Source organism: Protopterus annectens, chromosome 2.part1 (genome assembly GCF_019279795.1).
Source record: "Protopterus annectens isolate FY-2018-M chromosome 2.part1, PAN1.0, whole genome shotgun sequence".
Taxonomy (NCBI): Eukaryota; Metazoa; Chordata; order Ceratodontiformes; family Protopteridae; genus Protopterus; species Protopterus annectens.
In genome coordinates, this window is record NC_056729.1 from 426,061,049 (window position 1) to 426,075,572 (window position 14,524).

Below are 14,524 nucleotides of genomic sequence, written 5' to 3' on the forward strand. Positions count from 1 at the left end.
AGGCTTGTTGGCTGTTGGTGAAGCACCCTCCAAGAGGAAAACGCTGAGAGAAGAAGGAGCCACTTTTGAGATTTTAAGTATTTTTTCTCTGTTTATTTGCTAAGTTTTTCTGCATAGCTGCCTAGCTTGAGCATTTTCTGGCTTGTTAAACTTGATTTCTGTATTAGTAGCTGTATTTAGAGCACAACCAAAAGCTGTTTGCTGAATTTCCTGTTTGCACTTAATTTTAAATCGTTTTTTTCTTAAAACTTGCATATTTTCTGTCCTTGACCTAGCACTCTTGTGTGGGGTCATTTACTGCACTGTTATAACTTGATATTACTTGTGAACCTCTGCTATCTCTGTAAAAAAAAACAAAAAAAATCTTGCTTTTTCCCACTTTTCTGAGTTAAAAGTTCAGTTACAGGCTTGCTGTTCCTGAACTGTTTGAAAGTTTCTGTGAGGCCATTTTTGCTTGGGCTGAAGGAGGGTCCCTCTGTTCGTCAGTGGCAGTGACTAACATTGAGCAGCTTCCTGCCCCCGGAGAGGTGGTTACTGACTTGAAACTGTAGTTTTATTGGCCACTAGGGGTCATTTCCATAACTCCTTCATCTTCCTCTCTTAAAACCTAGCTGCCTCGTGGTTTGAGCTTTTCAGGCTTGTTGGCTGTTGGTGAAGCACCCTCCAAGAGGAAAAACGCTGAGAGAAGAAGGAGCCACTTTTGAGATTTTAAGTATTTTTTCTCTGTTTATTTGCTAAGTTTTTCTGCATAGCTGCCTAGCTTGAGCATTTTCTGGCTTGTTAAACTTGATTTCTGTATTAGTAGCTGTATTTAGAGCACAACCAAAAGCCGTTTGCTGAATTTCCTGTTTGCACTTAATTTTAAATCGTTTTTTCTTAAAACTTGCATATTTTCTGTCCTTGACCTAGCACTCTTGTGTGGGGTCATTTACTGCACTGTTATAACTTGATATTACTTGTGAATCTCTGCTATCTCTGTAAAACAAAAACAAAAAAAATCTTGCTTTTTTCCCACTTTTCTGAGTTAAAAAAGTTCAGTTACAGGCTTGCTGTTCCTGAACTGTTTGAAAGTTTCTGTGAGGCCATTTTTGCTTGGGCTGAAGGAGGGTCTCTCTGTTCATCAGTGGCAGTGACTAACATTGAGCAGCTTCCCTGCCCCCCGTAGAGGTGGTTACTGACTTGAAACTGTAGTTTTATTTTCCCTTTTGGGTCTATTCCTGCTTCTTTCCAGCTCCCCCCATATCAAGTTGCTTTAACGTGCTTTAGCGCGGATTTGCCACTAGAGCAGCATCGGGCAGCGCCGGTTAAACAAGGTTAAACTCTTTCGGGCTGAAGGAGGGTCTCTCTGTTCGTCAGTGGCAGTGACTAACATTGAGCAGCTTCCCTGCCCCCCGTAGAGGTGGTTACTGACTTGAAACTGTAGTTTTATTGGCCACTAGGGGTCATTTCCATAACTCCTTCATCTTCCTCTCTTAAAACCTAGTTGCCTCGTGGTTTGTTTCAGGCTTGTTGGCTGTTGGTGAAGCACCCTCCAAGAGGAAAAACGCTGAGAGAAGAAGGAGCCACTTTTGAGATTTTAAGTATTTTTCTCTGTTTATTTGCTAAGTTTCTCTGCATAGCTGCCTAGCTTGAGCATTTTCTGGCTTGTTAAACTTGATTTCTGTATTAGTAGCTGTATTTAGAGCACAACCAAAAGCTGTTTGCTGAATTTCCTGTTTGCACTTAATTTTAAATCGTCTTTCTTAAAACTTGCATATTTTCTGTCCTTGACCTAGCACTCTTGTGTGGGGTCATTTACTGCACTGTTATAACTTGATATTACTTGTGAACCTCTGCTATCCCTGTAAAAACAAAAACAAAAAAAATTCTTGCTTTTTCCCACTTTTCTGAGAGTTAAAAAGTTCAGTTACAGGCTTGCTGTTCCTGAACTGTTTGAAAGTTTCTGTGAGGCCATTTTGCTTGGGCTGAAGGAGGGTCTCTGTTCATCAGTGGCAGTGACTAACATTGAGCAGCTTCCCTGCCCCCGTAGAGGTGGTTACTGACTTGAAACTGTAGTTTTATTGGCCACTAGGGGTCATTTCCATAACTCCTTCATCTTCCTCTCTTAAAACCTAGTTGCCTCGTGGTTTGAGCGTCTTTTCAGGCTTGTTGGCTGTTGGTGAAGCACCCTCCAAGAGGAAAAATGACTGAGAGAAGAAGGGAGCCACTTTTGAGATTTTAAGTATTTTTCCTCTGTTTATTTGCTAAGTTTTTCTGCTTAGCTGCCTAGCTTGAGCATTTTCTGGCTTGTTAAACTTGATTTCTGTATTAGTAGCTGTATTTAGAGCACAACCAAAAGCTGTTTGCTGAATTTCCTGTTTGCACTTAATTTTAAATCGTTTTTCTTAAAACTTGCATATTTTCTGTCCTTGACCTAGCACTCTTGTGTGGGGTCATTTACTGCACTGTTATAACTTGATATTACTTGTGAACCTCTGCTATCTCTGTAAAAAACAAAACAAAAAAATCTTGCTTTTTTCCCACTTTTCTGAGTTAAAAAAGTTCAGTTACAGGCTTGCTGTTCCTGAACTGTTTGAAAGTTTCTGTGAGGCCATTTTTGCTTGGGCTGAAGGAGGGTCTCTCTGTTCATCAGTGGCAGTGACTAACATTGAGCAGCTTCCCTGCAGAGGTGGTTACTGACTTGAAACTGTAGTTTTATTTTCCCTTTTGGGTCTATTCCTGCTTCTTTCCAGCCCCTGCCATCAAGCACGCTTTAACGTGCTTTATTTGCCACTAGAGCAGCATCGGCCAGTGCCCGTTAAACAAGGTTAAACTCTTTCTGGCTCCAGAATGTCTGTTCTTCAATTTTTCCCTTAGAACTGCTCTGTTAGGAACCTAAACAGTTTACACCTACACTAAAAAGTGCAGCACTTGTTCCAAATAGCTTTTTCTTCTCAAAAAGCTCAGCACTTGTCTTATAAGCATATCCCTTGTCTTATAAGCATTCTCTTTGCAGGTCAAGCACTCCTATATTATATAAATCTCTCACTAGCAAACCCCCCCAGGAGTGCCCACTTCCCTGCTAAGCCCACTACCTTTCTGTCTCATACCAACTCATAATTCTTTCTAACACACAGGGTCAGATGCTGGCGTCCTCTCCTGCCCATTTGGTGAATCTGGGACTTCTGAGACAATGTTACAATTGCCTCATGTACACGGACGACCATCTCCTCCTCCCATGTAACACTAACACTTGTGAGAGATGCAGCTATTTAGCCAGACTGGAGGCTGAGCTCTCTCAACTCAGGACTGGCAAGACCAGGCAGGAGGAGAAGGCAACTACACACCACAATACCAGTCTCACATAACTCAACCACACCACTGAATCAAACACATAAACACACTAAGACATACCGGAGGCTCTGAGTAAAAATTTACCTAAACAGCAGAGGCCTCTAAAGCAGACACCCAAGCAACTGCAAACTCAATACACCACACAAACACATAAACAACAAAATCAGTGTGCAAAGCAGTCACTGCCCTTAAGGCCAAATACAACACCAAACATACTTGTCATAGGTGACTCCATAGTCAGACACACTGCACCAGACTGAGTAAGGAGAAGGTCACAGTAAGCTGCCTGTCGGGCGAATCCACCACATAACACAAGCACTCAGGTCTCTCAACAGCAGGTACGACTCAGTCATTGTCCACGCTGGTGTCAACGACCTGAGACATGGAAAGAGACATTGAGGAGCTCTCTGATTATGTAGCCCAGGCAGGTATGACCCTGACCTTGAGCAGTATCCTACCTTCATCTAGAATGATGCCACAATACAGTGATAAGATGATCAGCTTTAATAATTGGCTTAAATTCTGGTGTCATTCAAAGGATCCAATGTCTGTCTGCCTGGGATGACATGCTGGACAAGCCACGCTGCCACCTGTCACCCCTAGGCTTCCGGATATTGGCAAAGGCTCTTGCCACCCATAGTGCCTTTTTAGGCAAGGCTCAAATTCTAAACCTACCACCCTAGAACACAAAAAAGTAAAAACTAAGGGTAATGCTGCTCAATGCCAGAAGTGTCAATCTCAAGATGCACGCACTCGAGGCCCTTCTCAGTATGGAGAACATCGATGTCTGTGCTGTGACAGAAACCTGGTTCAAGGCTTCTGAGAGCACCCCGGCACTAGCAGGTTTCACCTCATATCATGCCCGCCCCAAAATCCGGACAACACCAAGAAAGGAGGGGTGTCCATATTCATAAAGGACACCCACACCTCAAGGTTTGCATCGGAGACCATCCAGGTGCAATTAACCATAGGCAAGACTGCTCTGCAATTTGTAGCATGTTACAGGCCACCCTCTCAAACTCAGGAACCTCACATGGCCTTCCTGAAAACAATGGAGGCGATAAATGTATCTCCAAACACCATCATACTAGGTGACTTCAACTACCCTAATATAGATTGGGAACACTACTCAAGCCCAAACACTCTAGCCCAAAGGTTCCTGGAGTTCATAAACTCAAATGCCATGGAACAACTAGTCACCATCCCCACAAGAGGAGAAAACATACTTGATCTCATCATCACGAACATGGGATCACAATGTTCAACACCGAAGTATACCCCTCACTGGTGAGATCAGATCATAAACTAATCTCGCTGGAGGTCCTCATCCCGCCCCCACCTGAAACAAAAGACCACAGTGAAAAACTTCTCAAAAGCCGACTTCACACTTCTAAAAACTAGTGTGGTCTCCTTTAAGGCCCCTGAGCCAGTGGTAAACATTACTCAAACCGCTGAATCACTTACAAATGCCTTCTACCAGCACCTACAGGACTGCATGGATCAGGCAATCCCAAACAAAACTAAGACTCTTTGTACCAAAGGCAAGCATCCAGTCTGGTGGACCCCAGCCATAAACAAGCTCTACAACAAAAGGAGGAAGCTACTACAAGATAGAGCAAAATCCTTGAAAGGTAAGACACCCTTGATCATTATAAGTAAAACTAAGAGCTCTCATAAAATCATCCAAGGCAAATTTTGAGAGAAAAATTGCCAAGGATTCAAAAGACAATCATAAGGCCTTCTTTAGCTATGTTAGAAACCTAGGAGAAAACTCCCAGATATGCTCAGAATTAGTTCAAAATGATGTGAAGATTACTGAACCTACACACATTGCCAACATACTGGCTGACAGGTTCAGTGCAAACTTCTCCCCCCCCCCCTAAAAGGAGAGATATCTATACCAGAGGATTGTAGCCCCGCAAACATCTCCAACGCCCAGGTGAGAACTGCTCTCTCCAAAAACACAGCATCCATGGGACCGGATGGTGTCCCCGGCTGTGTGCTCCATGAACTCAATGAGGAATTAAACCGGCAGTTAGGACAGCTGTTTAATCTTAGCCTCACCTCAGGATCAAGGAGTGGCGACTGTCGTCCCACTTCACAAGGGCGTGCCTCCACCGACCCTGGAAATTACCGTCCCATTAGCTTGACAAGCCTTATCTGCAAAGCCATGGAGAGGATCATAATGGAACTCATAAATAAAGACATAGGGAACTTGCAGACTTTGGATCCAACCCAGTTTGGCTTTGTCAAAGGCAGATCATGCCTTTTAAACTTGGTTGACTTTTTCGAGACAGTCACCAAGGCCTTTGATGAGGGAAAGGCAGTCCATACAGCCTACCTTGACCTGGCAAAGGCCTTCGAAACAATACCCCACTCAGGTATCATCAAAAAACTCATCAGCTTGAATGTAAACCCATACATCACAAGATGGGTTGCAAACTGGCTAAGTGACAGAACCCACAGGGTCAGAGTTGCTGGAGCCATGTCAGACTCAAAGCCTGTCACAAGTGGTGTCCCACAGGGCTCAGTCCTGGGTCCACTCTTGTTCGGCATCTACTTTTCTGAAGTACAAGCAAACACAGGAGGGTTATGGCTGACAAAGTTTGCAGATGACTGCAAACTGGGCGCCATAGTCGAAAACACATCTGACACAGATATCCTTCAGAAGGGCCTCACAGAAACGGATAACTGGTGCCAGAGCCATGGCCTAAAGTTAAATGCCAAGAAATGCATAGTCATACCCTTCGGGAAAAACAAGGTTACCCCTAGCTACCATATAGGTGGCAATCCACTGAGCACAGAAGAAGTCATCAGGGATCTGGGGACCCAGGTTGACAGTAGCCTTCGCTTGACACTCATGTTGCTAAAGTAGTTAGGAAAACCTTCTACATTGCCCACCTGATCATGAAGGGATTCACATCTAGATCAAGGGAGGTCATCGCCCCTGTACTCATCACTCATTAGACCTATGATTGAGTACAATGCCCCATTCGAATGTATCTGACCAGACACCTGCAGCAGCTGGAAAGGCCCCAAAAGTTCCTCACCAAAAGGATAAAGGGTCTCAAAAATATGTCTTATGCTGCCCGACTGAAAGAACTCCAGCTCTATTCAGTCTCATACCGCTTGCTCAGAGGTGACCTGTGCCTGACATATAAGGCCATGTCAAACCCTGATTTGATGAATATGCTTCACCTCAAAAATCTAGATCCCTCAGAACCACAAGGGCGGAGACTTAAACCTTGACACGGTTATTAATAGAACATGCTGGAGGGACAGATTCATCACCCAGAGACTCCCTATGCTGTGGAACAAAATCCCGGTACATGTGAGGCAGAGCACCTCGCTGGCCTTGTTCAAGAGGAATCTTGACCAATGGATGGGGGATCGCAGATATACCCCAGGGATTACTTCAGTGTCACTGCTTGACAGAGGCACAGCAAAATAATAGGCATAGTTTTATTCAAACTAAAGGGGTGGCAAAAGCCAAATAACTATGGGCTAGGCTTATAAATGCCCTTGGGCAGATAGCCTAGTATGAACCTATGAACCTCAAACTAGCTAGAACCCCCATGGCTTCTGGGGGCCTTGTTGGCCCCAGACGCCCAGCTTAATGTAGTTATTTACATGTAGTTACTACAGTGTAATCTTTAGTTAGGGTGCTGAAAGGATTCAGGAAAAAACAAAATTATAAATGGTTCATCTCCCAGGCCCTTGCTTGTACAAGTTTCATCTCCCAAGCCTCTGCTTACACTTATCAAGGGTACCAGAACTTGTCAGAGATTTGGGATGTATAGCTAGGCTTAAAAAGGCCCTTGTGGTCGTTAGCCTAGTAAACGCCTATGAACCTAAGAATAGCAAGGCTGAATTTCTTCCATTAGTCATATTTTGGTTTAGGACATTAATGGATAAAAATGATGTTTAAAAAATGTAAAATGCAACTCAGAAGCATCTAAAACCCCATGGCTACTGGAGGCCATGCTGCCCCCAGACCCCTAGCTTAATGCAGTTATTTTTTTTTTTCACAGTTATCAGAGTGCAGTCTTTCCTACTTAAAATGTGTTGATTGAGTTAATAAATTTAGAAAAATACTGAAAAGTACAGCATACCATGAGACGAAGGAAGGAAAAAAGTAATCTGGATAGTGTGGGTAGGCTATGATGGGGGAAGAGAGGTCGTGGTTCCCTTTTGGCTAGGGCTCTACTTGACCTGAGGTCAGCCCTGGATATGGGACTAGGTGTTGCGGATTTTAAAGGTACGAGCTGCAGTGTGCACTAAGCAGTTAAGACATGAAACAGGAGGTAACTCAGGGCTGGACTTTGGTCAACTGGTACCCCAGGCAAAAGGTCTCCACAGCAACCTCCAACACCACCCGGTGCCCCCATCCTGGTCTACCTACACCAAACAGATTAATGTAAAAGCACCCCTGCTACAGTGGTGCCCTAGGCAGCCGCCTAGTTGGCATATGCCTAAGGCCAGCTATGAACTCAAGCTTTAGCAGTCTGGGTGGAGAGTCACTAATTTTAAGTGAGAAAACAGAATGGATGAGAGTGGGCACTTATTATTCTGCCTCTGTTGAATACAGTGGGAGGGCCAATCAGGAGCGGCCTTAGGTCAAAAAGGGCTCCATGACACCCCCCACACCACCTGGTACCCCCCATCCTGGTCTACCTACACAAAATAAATACTGGAAAAGCACCCCTGACAGAGCGGCGGCCTAGGCGGCCGCCCAGTTTACCTATGCCTAAGTCCGGCTATAGGGCCAATGTATTAAACAGCTGAAGGGGGTTTGACTTCACAAAATGATAACTCTGTGCAGCAGACAGCAAAAGAGGAGATGGAAAGAATTATGTGGTCAGCTTAACATAAGATGCGGGCAACTACAGAGACAAAGAGTTTAAAAGTACAACAGCGTCACATTGGGGAAATTTTAATTTCTGTGTGACTCACAAGACAGCTCTGGTTTCTCCTCCAGATTAAATATGCATCAGAAAACAGAATACAATTAAAACACAGTATAATGAAAATACACCACAATCAGAATACAATTAAAACACAGTATAATGAAAATACACCACAATATGCACAATAACAGAAAGCAATACAAATTGCAAGAAAGCAATACAAAGAAAAACAAACTAACATTTCCCTCACAGCAGTCTACAGCAGAGTCTCAGCGAACTTTTTCCAGTAATGCTTTGAAATGTTTTACCTTTTAAATACTAAGTTTAGTTCCTCGCTCCTCCCTCAGTTCACAGGTAATTAACCTTACATGACCTGTTCCAATTTCTGTGCGATTCACTAGAGAGACATCCCTGTTTTCTTTCCTTTCCATGCATTTATTACTTTTGGTTTTTTTTTTTAATTCCTAACGAGGGCAAGTCAGCAAACACTTGTTTTGCATTCTTTGACTGCAGAGGAATTCACTTTATCTGAATTGCAGGATGATATGAAAAGCAGCATTCTTATTTAAGGTAACCAGAACAAGACAACATTTAATCTGTGTGAGCTGCCAGGTAGAGATGGTCTGTGACCATTTTGGATTTCTTGGTTTAAGTTTGCATACTTATACTGATACTTATCCGTTGCTTTTATTTTATTGCAATTTGCTTTACTCTGAAACTTGTTGGTTTACTTTACTTTTCTTCTAGAAGTTTAACATGGAATTTTCCACACCCTGTAAACCCCACTGGCTTTTAATTTACCAAGTCCTTAATTTGACTACAGAAGCTTCTCTCTCAAGTCTTATCTGATGTGCTCATAACTAGTGGTACTACAAGATCATAATACACAGGCCTTCCCCTTAAAAAGACAAAAATTCATTTTCTTTGACATCATATTGTCACACACTTGCTGTGTGAGTGCAGGATTTACAGCACTAAATCCACCCCAGCAATGATCCACAATTGTAAGAAAAAAAAGGCAGCAGCAAACAGAATGAATAGCTATCACCTAGCAAATGAATCTGCACATTAAAAATTAGTAAGGAACTACCTGATACGGTAAAGTTCGGGGAATACAAATAAGCCTGTAACTATTACAGCTTTTGTTACCAAAGTATTATATAAATTACTCATCAGTACCTGTCGAGTTTTGGAATAAACAGTAAAGGATAAGCCATAGACAGAGAGCTACTGTACTAAAATGGAGAGGTCAGTAATAATGTTTGCTGTTGCTGTTCAGTATTACTTGACTTGAAATCTCGAGACTCGTAATACTAAGTTCTATAAGACTGAAAAACAAGAAAATAAAGAAATATCAAATACTGCTCTTCTCTTTTAAAGGAGTTTTTTCCTGTACCCCCTTAATGTGGAGGGCAACCCCCCATCCTTGAATTTATATATACTAACTCTGAGACTGCCATACCTCAGAGAAGAGGGAATATTCTGAGAAAAGGCAATCTCGACATAGTGCAGGCAAGCCTAGATTTTCAGCCATTCAGTCTCTAAATTTCAAAACTTGGCAATGTGGCCCCTGAGGATTTTAAATGTTTAGATTTTATTTTTTTGGGGTTACTCACACAAATGGTCACAGCAAGATGGCTGGTCATTTGTCTTGAGTTAGTCTGATGCTACGGGGGGAGGGAGAGTACCTGAAAATGAAAGAGTGAGTGAGCAGTAAGTATGCAGCACAGCAAAAAAAAATAAAGGGGGGGGGGGTACGTGCATATTATTGCAACCAGATTCCTAACATAACAAGCAGCTCAAAATTGGGTACGGTATATCTACTTCTTCTGGACACCTTTTTGGTTTTATGGTGTAGGGTAATGTTGTCATTTAATACTACACATGCTAACATATTCAATACATCTGTATTTGCAAACAGGAGGAAATAAATGTGCATACAAAAAACAGGGATATCTGTTTATGTGTACATGAGTGGTTGAAACGTTCTTTGCTTCCCGGGGCTCCTGGTTCCGTTAATAGTATAATCCTTCCTTTCTTAATACGTAATGAAATTAAATAAAGTAAACTTTGATGAAAATATATCTTGTTTGGATAGCTTGTTTGTATTTAATAAATGTGCAGTTGCAAACACGAGGAAATAAATATGCATAGAATAAAATGGGGATATCTGTTCATGTGTCCATGACTGATTGAAACATTGTTTGCTTCCCAGGCTCCTGGATCCGTTAATAGTATAATCCTTCCTTTCTTAAGCCGTTAAGTAAATGACATGAACTAAACCTTGATGAAAAAATACCTTGGTTGGATACCTGGTTTGTTTGTAATTCTCTTTTGGGTGAACTGTGACTTTTTTCCTATTGTACCAGTAACAACGTATTTGTAGCAGCAGCCATGCTCATTATACTTTCTCAATAAGTCATGCCATTAAAGGATGGTAACAAAGAAGAATTTTGCCTGTACTCCTGTTTCTGCTTCAGAAGCAAAGTGATAGAAGAGTAATAATGAGTTTACAGAACCCTTTTGACTTTAAAATAAACTCGTTTCGCGACCACTTTATGAATTATACCAGGTTAGAAATCTGGTTGCAATACGCAAGTACCAAAAAAAGTCAACCATGTATGGAGAGAGATCACTTAAAAGTGCAGGAAACCGATAAAGGAGAGGTGCAGGTCGAGCATATGCCCATGTCTAAAGAAGAAGAAATAGGATTATGTGTATGCTGCATGTGAGGGTCAAAATATGACAATTAGGTTTGTTTTCTTTTCTTAGATTACAAATCCTTGCCAGACATCCTACTTGCCTGTAAGGTGACCAAACAGTACAATGGCATCCAAGTACAATTAAACAGCATTGCCAGTAGTAATTCATCCATTCATTCAAAGTATGGTCTAATGAGAAGTAAACAGAAGGGAGTGGCAATATGTGCTAGCAAGGGATGCTAATCAATAGTGTAAATACTGTCTGTACACTTTGATAACTACTATAGCGCAGAACCAGCCATCACAGTCAGTTAACTAAAAGGTCAAGTACACTGTGGTAGCAGTACTTGACACTTCAGTGTGGGACACTATATACCCTACTACTGGCAAAGGATCCCTGTAGGTGAAGCCTACAGGTAATATAAGTGAAATTAATTTCGCCTTGTTTAAGTCCCCTGCAGAAGAAGGCATTGCCGATTGACAGAACCAGGCCTGTACCTTCTGCAGAGACTGTTTTGGTTGTAGTTGATGGGATACAGATGTATTCATGCACAACATGTTGTGATGTCTGCTCGTTTATATCCTGTGTTCCTTAAATACTTCACTGTGTCATCAGGAGGTCCTGGGAGGTGGATCACCTTTTAAGGCAGGCTGACTACCAGTCCATGATGCTGGAGGTTACCACATTTCTGAGAAGTTGTCCTATCATCTCAAACATGAGGCTCATGGTATCTGAAAAGGTTCAATACAATATTATTCCAACTACAGATTCGAAGGCTATTTAGGTGCCATTAGTATTTCAATGAATGATTTTCTGCCATGTGCAGCGGAGACACAAGGTTTGGACACTGCTGTTGCAGACTGCCATATATAAGCAGATAACAGTGTATTTGGAATAAATATTCAAGACATGCAAAGTTCTGGCATCTAGGAATCAGATCTCAGTCTCCCAGATATCCCAAGATACTATAAACTGCTCTTCGAATGAATTCCACTAATGGGAGCGTTTATATGGAAAATAACTGTGGATGTAATATTACACAATGGAGGACAATGAAGATGATTTGGCAACTGGTCAAAGAATTAACACTAGGCACAACTGGTTGGATATATACAGAAAAGAAGGAGGCAAACCTATATAGAACAACGTTTGAAGCCTTACAGCAAGTCTATGAATGAATGAATGAACAAGACTTTGTGATCCACCATATGAAATGCAGAAGACAGATCAAGAAAGACTAGAACAAAATAATGTCTTTCTATGAAGAAATCACTGATGACCTAGACAAGGGTCATTTCAGTGCTGTGACTAGTATGAAAGACTGGAATAGGTCATGACCTTGAAACTCCTGTAAAATTGAATCAAGATAAGAATAAGAACCTGTCTAAATAACTTACTTCTGCTGCCACCCCAACCAAATGTAGCTAGCCTATTTCTCCCAGCACACTCCCCTAAAATCACTCAATCCATATAGAGCTACATGATCCCTCAAATACTCTGTCTCATGGGTATATTGTCTGCTGTAGACACTTCTGTGACCCACTGCTTCAGGCCTACCAATGATCTTTTAATCTGATCTCAAGTGGGATTTGTGTTAAATGAAAATATTTACTCAAACTAGAGGTTGGTCTATCACCATCTTCCAAGGGTGATAAACACTCTAACTAAACTACAAAGTATTCCAACATAGACTGAATATACGCCGAGGTACTGAAGACAATTTGCAAGGAAGCCTCAGACATTTAGACCACTACTACACCTACATTCTCTCCTTCCACTGCCAGGAACAATGATGTTACAAATCTACACCTATAAGGTTACCACGGGAGGATATAGGAGTTCGGTGAAGTCCTAAGTTCATAGGTAAATACTAGACTAACTGCCTTGAATGGCCATTTTAAGCCTAGCCAATAACCAGCATGGCACTTTTGTTTTATGCTCTGATCCTCCTCTCTGAACTCACATCGAATGCTCTCCTTGCACTGCATAGTAATACTATCCCAGCCATGCTCCAAGGTCTTCCTGTTTGTTCCTCTAAGTTGTCATTTTTTTTAAACTTCTTTCTACTCCTCGAGTACCTACAGTCCCCTTTCTGCACCTGTGATGTGACCAACCCATTCCATCTTAGTCTCTAGCTTCTCCTCTCTTTCTCTCTGTGCCATGTTTCTCACCATACTCCTTTTAGTCACAAGACCTTCTCTCCTGTTCACTACCATACCCAGTCATTACAGTCCTACATTTCCTCTCTTTCTCTCTGTGCCATGTTTCTCACCATACTCCTTTTAGTCACAAGACCTTCTCTCCTGTTCACTACCATACCCAGTCATTACAGTCCTACATTTCCTCTCTTTCTCTCTGTGCCATGTTTCTCACCATACTCCTTTTAGTCACAAGACCTTCTCTCCTGTTCACTACCATACCCAGTCATTACAGTCCTACATTTCCTCTCTTTCTCTCTGTGCCATGTTTCTCACCATACTTCATTTAATCACAAGACCTTCTCTACTGTTCACTACCATACCCAGTCATTACAGTCCTACATTTCCTCTCTTTCTCTCTGTGCCATGTTTCTCACCATACTCCTTTTAGTCACAAGACCTTCTCTCCTGTTCACTACCATACCCAGTCATTACAGTCCTACATTTCCTCTCTTTCTCTCTGTGCCATGTTTCTCACCATACTCCTTTTAGTCACAAGACCTTCTCTCCTGTTTACTACCATACCCAGTCATTACAGTCCTACATTTCCTCTCTTTCTCTCTGTGCCATGTTTCTCACCATACTCCTTTTAGTCACAACACCTTCTCTCCTGCTCACTACCATACCCAGTCATTACAGTCCTACATTTCCTCTCTTTCTCTCTGTGCCATGTTTCTCACCATACTCCTTTTAGTCACAAGACCTTATCTCCTGTTCACTACCATACCCAGTCATTACAGTCCTACATTTCCTCTCTTTCTCTCTGTGCCATGTTTCTCACCATACTCCTTTTAGTCACAAGACCTTCTCTCCTGTTCACTACCATACCCAGTCATTACAGTCCTACATTTCCTCTCTTTCTCTGTGCCATGTTTCTCACCATACTCCTTTTAGTCACAAGACCTTCTCTCCTGTTCACTACCATACCCAGTCATTACAGTCCTACATTCCCTAAGCACCTCCTTCCTCAGTATGTTGGCTGCTGGTAAGATAACGCTTCTAAGAATGCTATCTCCAACACCCTTATCCTGGCATTTCTCTGCCACATCCCTGGCCTTGATTTCTGTCACCTTAGCTGTCTGCTCAGACAGGTCATCAGTAACTCCAATACCACACTGTGGTATTGGAATCTGTGCTTTTCTTCTTGTTGTTACATAGCTCATCAGTAACTACATGCACCATATGTGCCCACCCTTCCCTCTCTGTGAGCACATTTGTCATCTCCTCCCACATCTTACCAACTCTGAGCCTAGACCAGTTTCGCTAAAATCTAGTCTCTCCTACTTCTCCTGCTAAGATCTGTAATCCCCTTGGTAACTCATAGGTTTATACTAGGCTAATGACACAAAGGTGTTTATAAGCCTAGCCATGCAACTCAACTCA

The 14,524-nt window shown here is 42.2% G+C and overlaps 1 protein-coding gene across 1 annotated transcript in view; it reads right to left on the minus strand.

The window, feature by feature from the left end:
• The window catches only part of SLC10A7 (solute carrier family 10 member 7), a gene marked incomplete in the record, with an annotated part of 2,703,821 nt that overhangs the window by 2,195,280 nt on the left and 494,017 nt on the right, over window positions 1–14,524 (minus strand).